Genomic DNA, 10100 nt, shown 5'->3' with positions numbered 1-10100 from the left:
TGAAAAGATAACAAGTGGTACGTGGTATCCAATGAAAAATCTCCAAAGTACTCATAGTATATTAACATTCTTGCATCAACCCAAAAACATTAGTTTCTGAAATCGAATAGAGGAAAAGAAGAGAAGAGAACATGGAAGAAGTGGAAAGAGGGAAAAAGAAAATGGAGAAAAAGTAAATTAGAAAACGTTTTGGAAATAAGGAAACGAAAGGCAAAATAGAAGACAAAGAAAACGCTTTTCAGTACATGGAAAGAGAGGAGGAAAAAGTCCAAAGAATTTTTTTTCCTGCCAGCTATATATATATATTATTATTATTATTATTATTATTATTATTAGTTATTGACGAGACCAGGTAAAAATGAGTGTGACATGTTTTGAAAATGATGAGAGATGAGAGCATAACGAGATGTATCAAAACCAGATATCTTGCTCCAGAGAAAAGCTGGTGCTGATCTGCAAACACGAAGATAACCACGTGAATAGGCGTCGAAAGAATGTCAGGCGTGACCACTCTAATGCTAAAGTTAGTAGGTGAATAAAGAAAATCAATGTAGCAAGGAGAAATGATGTATTAATGGTGTCTTTTAGAGAGTAAATGATGAGAGCAGAATATATATGAATGAATTAATGTTTAAACAAATATGATATTTATAGAAAGAAAGTCAATGATGACCTTGTTTTCAATGACCACTTACTAATAAGTATGTCTCTTGTGAGACGGTCTCACGAATCTTTATCTGTGAGATAGGTCAACCCTACCGATATTCACAATAAAAAGTAATACTTTTTCATGGATGACCAAAATAAGAGATCCGTCTCACAAAATACGACCTGTGAGACCGTCTCACATAGGTTTTTGCCCTTACTAATTATGGCAAGATGGTTGCTCATACCTTGCTTTTCTGACTCGCCAAACTGTTCCTTTTTGCTTTGTCAAATCAATGCGATTTTGTCAGTAATGATCACCAATATAAGGTATCTCATACTTGTGCACTCGAGTGAAGTTCTATTATCGAGGTAACCCGGGTAAAGAACTATCACTCGGAAACTCGTCTGGAAGCCCCGGGAGATAATGTCTCGGGCAGTCATTTGCCCGGATATTATCGAACCGGCCTAAAGCTTGTCAGGACCTAATCATGACCCGGGATCATCCAGTACCACGACTCGAGCCTCCCCAGATGTATCACCAGTTATTTACATATATACCCTTTTTGCGATAATTATCTTGAAGTTGATTAATTTTTACAATTAAACTATGAACATTTATATTGAAAATATTTTGTTATAAGTTATAAATATTGTTTATATAAAGTGTAATATTTTAAGGAAAATAATGATGAAACTATATTATATATATCTCTGTAATTTGTATAGTATAAGTAAATTAGTACACGAAGGCCAGATCAACAACCGCCAAAACAGATGAATTTATAGGATTAACCGATTAATCATGCAACTTTCCCATAAGTTATCAGTAGCAACCATTTTAAATGCGAATACGTGTAAACTATTTAACAATAGGGGTGTGAAAAAATTTCGGTTAAACCGAATTAACCGACCGAACCGAATTATTTAGAAAAATCGGTTCGGTTAATTCGGAAGTTCGGTTTTGAAAATTTAAAAAATCGGTTAATTCGGTTCGGTTTCGATTTTAATTTGAAAAATTCGGTTAAACCGAATTAACCGAATTAGTAAATATATTAATTTAAATTGTATATGGGCATTAAAAATACATTAGAAAGAAACTCAACTTTTCATGAATTAGAAGGAAGCTCATTCATCCAATTATGTTATCTAAACCGAATTAGTATATATATTAATTTAAATTGTATATGGGCATTAAAAATACATTAGAAAGAAACTCAACTTTTAATGAATTAGAAGGAAGCTCATTCATCTAATGATTTTATCTTCAATATTTTTATTTGTTATTGGTATTTTTTGTTTGAGTAGGTCTCTTGTGAGACGGTCTCACGAATATTTATCTGTGAGACAGGTCAACCTTATCGATATTCACAATAAAAAGCAATACTCTTAGCATAAAAAATAGTACTTTTTCATGGATGACCCAAATAAGAGATCTGTCTCACAAAATACGACCTGTGAGACCGTCTCACACAAGTTTTTGTTTTTTTGTTCAATGTTTCTAGTTATTTATAAGTTCTCCATTGTTTTCTTTGTTTTATGTGTTAAAATTCGCATATTTTAAAAAATATCGGTTATTTCGGTCAGTAACCGAAATAACCGATTTGAAAATCGGTTCGGTTAATTCAGTTTCTACGAATATTTTGATCTGTTCGTTTATTCGAAAATTAAATCGGTTATATGTTTATTCGGTTTGGTCGGTGACCGAATAGACCGACTGCACACCCCTATTTAACAATCATCACTCATCCCGCTAAAGTCGCTTTGGCCGAGCGGTTAAGGCGTGTGCCTGCTAAGTACATGTTGTTTTCCCGCGAGAGTTCGAATCTCTCATGCGACGAGCTGAAGTTAAATTTTTGGACCAAAAACAGTTACATGTTCTCTTCGATTAGTCTTACAAAAACCACTACTTATATTTGAATTATATTAATTTTTAGTCGCATCGCTAAATCAACTATGGCAAAACAATTTTTTGAAGGTTTCGAGCCAAACGTATATGTGGACGGTGTTACGTTGTCCAACCATCTACTTACATAAGAATCTAACACATATGCTACAGAAGAAAACCACAATATATGGTTTACTTGAAAAGATTTAAATAACAAGAAAAAGAAAATCATTTCAGTGACTTTCCTATAGTTCAATCCGATTTATGTGATCATGATATGATAAAGAGAAACAAAAACAAGTAGAAGCGAAATAAAAACGTGTGGCCGGTGAACATTATTATTATTATTATTACAAATGTATATCCCACATTAAATTCCATTCCACTTTGTTGGTTTTGAACCGGAGATCACAGAGCCGGTTTCTGTTTCCCTTCCAACAAAAAAAGCCATCGGCAGATCGTCTCTGAAGGCGGCCATCAGTGAAGATTTGTAGTTGGTCAAATCGGTGCCTCAGAAAGCTCTCAAATTTAAGGTCAGAGCGGTGTTCACTGTAAGAAACAAGAACAAGGTGGATTTTAAGGACATTTGGTCGAACATTTGGATGCTTTTACCGATAAGATCGGAAGGATTGTTGTTTTGGAACGACTTAATTGAATCTATGTCTACACACACGCTCTGCTAAGTGCTAATGATTAATTATTCTAAATTAAAATTCTGGGGTATTTACTGCAACTGAATACATGCATGGCATGTATATCGGTTGATTATTGAAATGATTTCTTCATTTGGCAGCCATATTTGCCCCATGAAACACCAGCAGGGCTAAAAGCTCTTAGAGAAAAGGAGCTCAGAAAGTTGAGAGGTGATGGAAATGGCAAAAAGAAAATTCTCTAATAGAATATATGATTTTGATGTGTACGATGATCTTGGGAATCCTGATAAAGGCATTGATTTTGCTCGGCCTAAGAAATACCTTATTCTAGGCGTTGACGCACAGGACACCCTGCTACTTATGTTGAAGGGTAAAGAGGGAACAACTTGGCGGGGAAAATCTTCTCCCATTTGCTGGAACCGTTTATTTAACAAGGTGAAAATCTCCAACTGTACAAAACAAATATCTCTCGCCTATTTATACTAAGGGAAAGAAGTGCAATCAGTAGAAACACGTTTCTTATAATTTACAAACACGACTTTAAGAACTTATATCAGTTACTTGACTTCCCTTTCTTGATCGCCTTATAAATGTATGCCATTTACTGTATGATTAAACACATTTGCATATTTTATACCAGATTTGAATGCCAAGAGTCGAGTAGAGAAGCCATTGCCAATGTACGTGCCAAAGGACGAACAGTTTGAGGAGTCGAAAATGACCACCTTCTCCGAAGGCTGTGCTTCACGATCTTATTCCGCAATTAATGGCAAGCATTTTGTCAAACAAGGACTTCAAGGGGTTCTCAGATATTGACAGCCTTTATAGTGAAGGCCTATTTCTTAAACTTGGCCTGCATGATGAAATCTTGAATAAGATGCCCATGCCTGAGGCTGTAAACAAAATTCAAAACGGTGGTCTACTCAAATTTGACCTTCCAAAGATCGTTTCAAGTGAGTGCTCTCCTCTTTCCCTTTTCAAGAGTGTTGGGTGCCTAAGTATTTCCAAGAAAATTTGACACACATATTATTTATACGCGTGCATCTGCCCACTTAGTATAATATGGACACCATTTTCAAATTTTTCAGTACTTTGCTTAATGGCTCATACGACACCTAATTATGAACTTTAATCATAATACATTTTAAATGTGGGAGCATTATCAAATTTTTTATGTTTGTTTGATGTGTTACAGAGGACAAATATACATGGTTGCAAGATGACGAATTCGGGCGTCAAGCTTTGGCAGGGGCCAATCCTGTCAATATGGAAAGGCTGCTGGCTTTTTCTCCAGTGAGCAAGCTTGACCCTGAAACTTATGGATCACCAGAATCAGCTCTCAAAGACGAACACATTTCTGATCAACTTAATGGGATGACCATACAAAAGGTATGCGATATTTTGAAATTCTGCATGGCATATATGAAAATGACCGTGGGTTCATAGTGATATAATTGATTCATGGTCTACGAATTATGCAAAAACTGAATCACCTCTGTTTCATAATTCTGATGTCATTCAATATAACATGTTAGTTTGCTGCTTCGACAGGCTTTGAATGCTAACAGGCTATATATCATCGATGACCACGACATCTACTTGTCATTCCTCAATGGAATGAATGCCCTCGATGGACGGAAATCATATGCGATGCGCACGGTCTTTTTCTTGACTGATCTGGGCACCCTCAAACCCATAGCCATAGAGCTCAGCCTCCCACCAACCTCTTCAAGCTCTCAGCCAAAGCATGTGGTCACACCACAGGTGGATGCCACTACTCATTGGATGTGGCAATTGGCTAAGGCCCATGTTTGTTCCAATGATGCCGGTGTGCACCAACTTGTCAACCATTGGTACGTACTGCAGTAAAACTCACATATGATTGTACTATCTGAAGTTTTAGCCAAACTCGTCTCAAGGAAAATAAGCAACTAATTTGTTTTACTTTATTAGGTTACGCACGCATGCAGCATTGGAGCCCTTTATATTGGCTGCACATAGGCAAATGAGTGTTATGCATCCTGTTTTAAGCATTTGGATCCACACATGAGATACACATTGGAGATGCATTGGCTAGATAGAGTTTAATTAGTGTAGATGGCGTGATTGAATCTTGCTTCACTCCCGGCCGTTATTGCATGGAAATCAGTGCAGCAGCATACAAGAGTTCTTGGCGGTTTGACTCGGAAAGCCTCCCGGCTGATCACATTCGAAGGTGCATAATTTTGAGCACATTCTTGATTAAAATCATGAGAAATGTTTGATAGTCATAAGCTAAGCCACCATAAATTGGCGTGCTACGGTCAATTTTCTCACACACATGCATTCAACATGACTCGAATAATATCATCCTTTTTTTTCATTTCAGAGGCATGGCTGTAAGAGATCCGACTCAGCCTCATGGGCTTAACTTATTATGGATGACTACCCTTATGCCACAGATGAGCTGATGATATGGGAAGCAATCAAAAAATGGGTCCACAAGTACGTCGCCCATTACTATCAAGATGGGAACCAAGTCTGCAACGACAAGGAACTCAGGTCTGGTACGCCGAGTCCATTAATGTAGGCCACGTGGACCTCCGCCGCCCGCATTAGCCACCCTAGAGGACCTGGCTTCAATCCTCACAACCATAATATGTCTTGCATCTGCGCAACATGCTGCATTGAACTTTGGCCAGTACCCTTATGATTTACATCCCGAACCAGCCACGCTCATGCACCGCCTGATTCTAGATGAGAATGACCCGGAGTAATAAATATTAAATTCAATTTTCAAATAACAAATATACTAATAAATACATAAATATACAAAAATCAATATATATTACATCAATAACAACTCAACAAATATTTAAAATAACTACATAAATACTACTTGTCTGGCTGTTTTAGAGGCAAAAATATTTATCAAATCTGTGTAATCTAATTGTCGGACCATTTCTTTCTTAATCGATAACATAGCTAGCTCATTTAGTCTATTTTACGACATTGTTGATCGAAGATAATTCTTGATTAACTTCAACTTCGAGAAGCTTCTTTCTGCCGATACAACTGTTACTGGTATGATTAACAAAATCTAATAAAAAAATATAAATATTTGAAAATAAACTATGCAGTTTCGTCAAACACTGCATCATATCAATTGCTATTTTTTCATTTGTTATATCACATCTCATGACCATCACCTCCGATCACAACTCATCACCATTAATGTCTGAATGTTCGTTGTGACTCAGAAATTGATGAAGCTACATACGAGACTTCATCAAGCTATTTAAAGGCTCACTCTTTAACTTGTTCAAATTCAATAAAAACCCAAAAAACTTTTGACATTGTTTAAATTGTTCGAACCGAACTTTAAGGGAAGATCGAGGTTGATCAATTATAAACGAAAATTATTCAACTCTAAAAGTCTCTCCACCTGATTCTGTCACATTATCACTGTCACTTTCATCAAATTGTTTTTCTTCGAATGATGCGTTTTTCTCAAAATTAGGTTCGATCCCCATTGTACTTGCCATTTTGTGTAGCTTCATCCATGGCACTAGCAAACTCTTGTTCTCTAAACTTGTCAAGAAATTGAACAAGTCCTTGTAAAAGATCGATCGCAATATCAATATCCATTTTTTCAGATTGAGTAAACTTACTCATAACATTTATCGCAAGTAACAAGTTATACCAAATTATCATTCCAAGCAAGAACTCAAAACTCTCAAGATCATATAGTATCAAGATCTCAGTATCACTCTTTGTTCTAAAATCTTCATGTTGAGAGTCATCTTCTAAGTTTTCGTTCGATTCACCCAAATTGACTTCCTCATTGCCATATAAATCACCCAAATTGAATTCTTCAGTCAATTCATTAAGATTTCCAGCCTCAGTCACTTCTTCATATTCATTGTGATTTTTTTGTTAATCAACAAATTATTCACTAATTCTCCTCTTTCTGTTGTGCTAGTTCTACTAAAATATTTATTAATATCTCCCGTTTGACTTTGAATTAATGACATTTCTCTTTGTTTCATGTTTCTTTTTTGAGCTCCAGACCGATATTTAGGAGGCATTTTAAATTTCCTTTTGTTGTATCTACAAGTGATTAAAATGAATAATCATCAAAATTTTCAATATACAACAAATTAAATTATGTATTAAAATTTTTTTAAAACCTAAAACAAAATCAATCATTCTCAATTAACATATAAAATAAAAAAAACAATATCGCATGGAATAAAAAATTATAATTTTGTAATTTGTATAAATTAAAGACAAGTATTTTCTGAACCAAATCACCAATCACTTGCAAATTTTAATTTGTAAAATAATATAAATCAAATTAACAAGCGTCTAACCTAAAAATTCCTATACTTTTAGTTTCTATAATTGTAGAAACTACAAAATCAAAGAATTCCTTGAGTCTAAATAACAAACTACAAAATCAAAGGACAAAAAATCCAAAAAATAACGAATTTCATCTTTCAACGGTCCACACATTCAAACTATATTCACAATTTATTTTATTTCCTTAGACTATCCACTGATTAATTACACAAGTCGCACATAAAATTTATATAAAATTCATAATTCAATTATAACTAATTAAAATTTTAAATCATGCAATGTGTGCTTTAGTTATATATTTAATTAACACGATCTCTAAGCACATTACAGTGCCCATATCACAAATAAATTTCATTTTCATTGATGATCCTTTGGTAGATTAATCTACAAATATAAATATAAATGTGTATTTATAAAGAAGATTTGGAATGAAAATAAATCATAATTCATGAAGAAAATTACTTACCTTCAGGCTTAAGAGAAGTAGGGGACCGTAAACTTTATTTGTTGAATGTTGACAAGAATTAAAGTTGAGATTTGGATTGAATTAGATAACAAATAAAATATACCATATATATAAACTTGGGCCCCTTATTAAGCCGGGCCCTGAGGCAACCGCTTCGTTGGCCTCATAAGAGGTCCGGCTATGCCGTGGTGGATACGTTGTCAATCCACTCACCCGATGAGGAATATTTGGGTGAAAGGAATCATCCACCAATTTGGTCGTGTGATCCAAAGGTTATTGAAGCTTTTTACGAGTTCTCCAGTGAGATTAGGCATATCGAGAAGGAGATTGAGAAAAGAAACACTGATCCTCAATGTCGGAATAAGTGTGGTGCTGGGGTGCTACCTTATGAACTTCTGGCACCTGGTTTAGAACCAGGAGTAACATGCAGAGGTGTACCAAACAGTGTTTCCATATAATTAAAGATCAGGGACGTTAACAATAGGCTTATTAGTTTGATTATGTTTGTGTCTTGGATTGAAATGTCACTAGTCGCAGGTTGTTGAACCTTGGGCTTGAATGTATAGTTTTTGTTCCTAGGAGATCGGAAAGGAGCTTTTGTAATAAATCAAGTACATATATATAGTACGATATTAATATAATTTTAAGAGTATATATTTGTACGCTATGCATGCTTCTTGATCCACATCTTGTTAGCTCATACCTCATGCACTGGTCTCTTAAACACTCCCACAATTATATTGTTCCGAAACTAATGATAAGCTACCATCGAAAATAATGCTGTTACATTCAGGGAACATGCACAAATGTAGTTTTTATTCAAGTAAAATGGGGAAAAACGACATTAGGTCATGCCCAGACAAATTATGGATCGATCATCAGTTGCCAAAGTTTGATGACTGCGAGCTCCAATTGCTCGGCATCGCAGAATTCTGCAAAAAATGTAGATTTAAAATAAGCTACCTCTAGTTTTAAAAGAATGGAGGTGTTACGCGTGTTTTCAAGTAGAATACAAGGTCAGGGTAGTCTGGATCATTCTGATGGTTCAGATATCCTTGCTTCCGAAGGCCTAAAATGTTCTTGTTGAATCCATTCTCACCAAGCAAATTACAATAATCTTCAATTGCTGATAAAGGGATGTCAGAGTTTTTCTCAAAAATCATGTTTCTACGTATATAAACATGATAATCAATATGAGAAAATAGATCGAGCATTACCTCCTACCATTGAATAATTTGTAATTCTTTTGATTTTCCTCCGATTGAAGCCTTCTAAGCACTTCACGCTCTCTATAGATGGTGTATATTTTTCTTACGAGCTGTTTGCTTAGGAACCTCAATCACTGCTATTTATAGGCGTTTCTCATACCATCGATGAGTATATCGGGAGCCTAAGAGTCAAAAGAAAGGCGCATGCGTGCCTCAATTTTCTAAAGTTGAGGCGGTGCATGTACTGTTTTTCAAAATTGTAAGCTATGGCCGTCGTCATTTTCTACACGTTTTTCCTTCTTTCTGATATGTGTCACTTTTTCTTACATTTTCTCATTTGACACATATATTTCATTTACCATATGAGAAAACAAAATACATGAATCATGGCGATAGGTCATCTTAAAATGATTATTATCTTCCATGTATCACAATGTATTATATTTCTCAAATAACTTAATGAATAAACCTTATGTATATTCGAGATCCAAGTTTATTGATATTTCTCGAAATAATGAATATGTGCACAACAAATATATGAAAATATCACATCACAGTTTCATTAAATTTGTTCTTACAACAAAATTACATAAATGAACCAAGTCTCATTCTTTCTGTATGATCCTTAAATTTCAATGGTAGCATGCCCTTAGTCAAAGGATCCGCAATCATCAATTCAGTGCTAATGTGCTCGATAATTAATTTCTCATCTTTAACACGTTCTCGTATGGCTAAATACTTAATGTTGATGTGTTTGCTTCGACTACCACTTTTGTTATTTTTAGCCATAAAAACAGCAGCTGAATTGTCACAATATATTCTTAATGGTCTAGATATAGAATCTATGATTCTAAGTCTCGAAATGAAACTCTTTAACCATATACCATGTGAGGTTGCCT

General features: G+C 35.0%; 1 non-coding gene and 1 pseudogene across 1 annotated transcript; both read left to right on the top strand.

The window, feature by feature from the left end:
• Window positions 1–406: 406 nt before the first annotated feature.
• LOC140975046 (linoleate 13S-lipoxygenase 3-1, chloroplastic-like) lies at window positions 407–5942 on the top strand (annotated as a pseudogene).
• TRNAS-GCU (transfer RNA serine (anticodon GCU)) lies at window positions 2404–2485 on the top strand. Its single transcript has one exon. It is a non-coding gene; the product is annotated as a tRNA-Ser (tRNA).
• Window positions 5943–10100: the final 4158 nt, after the last annotated feature.

The sequence above is a fragment of the Primulina huaijiensis genome, chromosome 4 (assembly GCF_012295235.1).
Source record: "Primulina huaijiensis isolate GDHJ02 chromosome 4, ASM1229523v2, whole genome shotgun sequence".
In the NCBI taxonomy this organism is placed as follows: Eukaryota; Viridiplantae; Streptophyta; class Magnoliopsida; order Lamiales; family Gesneriaceae; genus Primulina; species Primulina huaijiensis.
The sequence above is the reverse complement of the archived record's forward strand: the minus strand, read 5'-3'. Positions and strand labels throughout refer to the sequence as shown.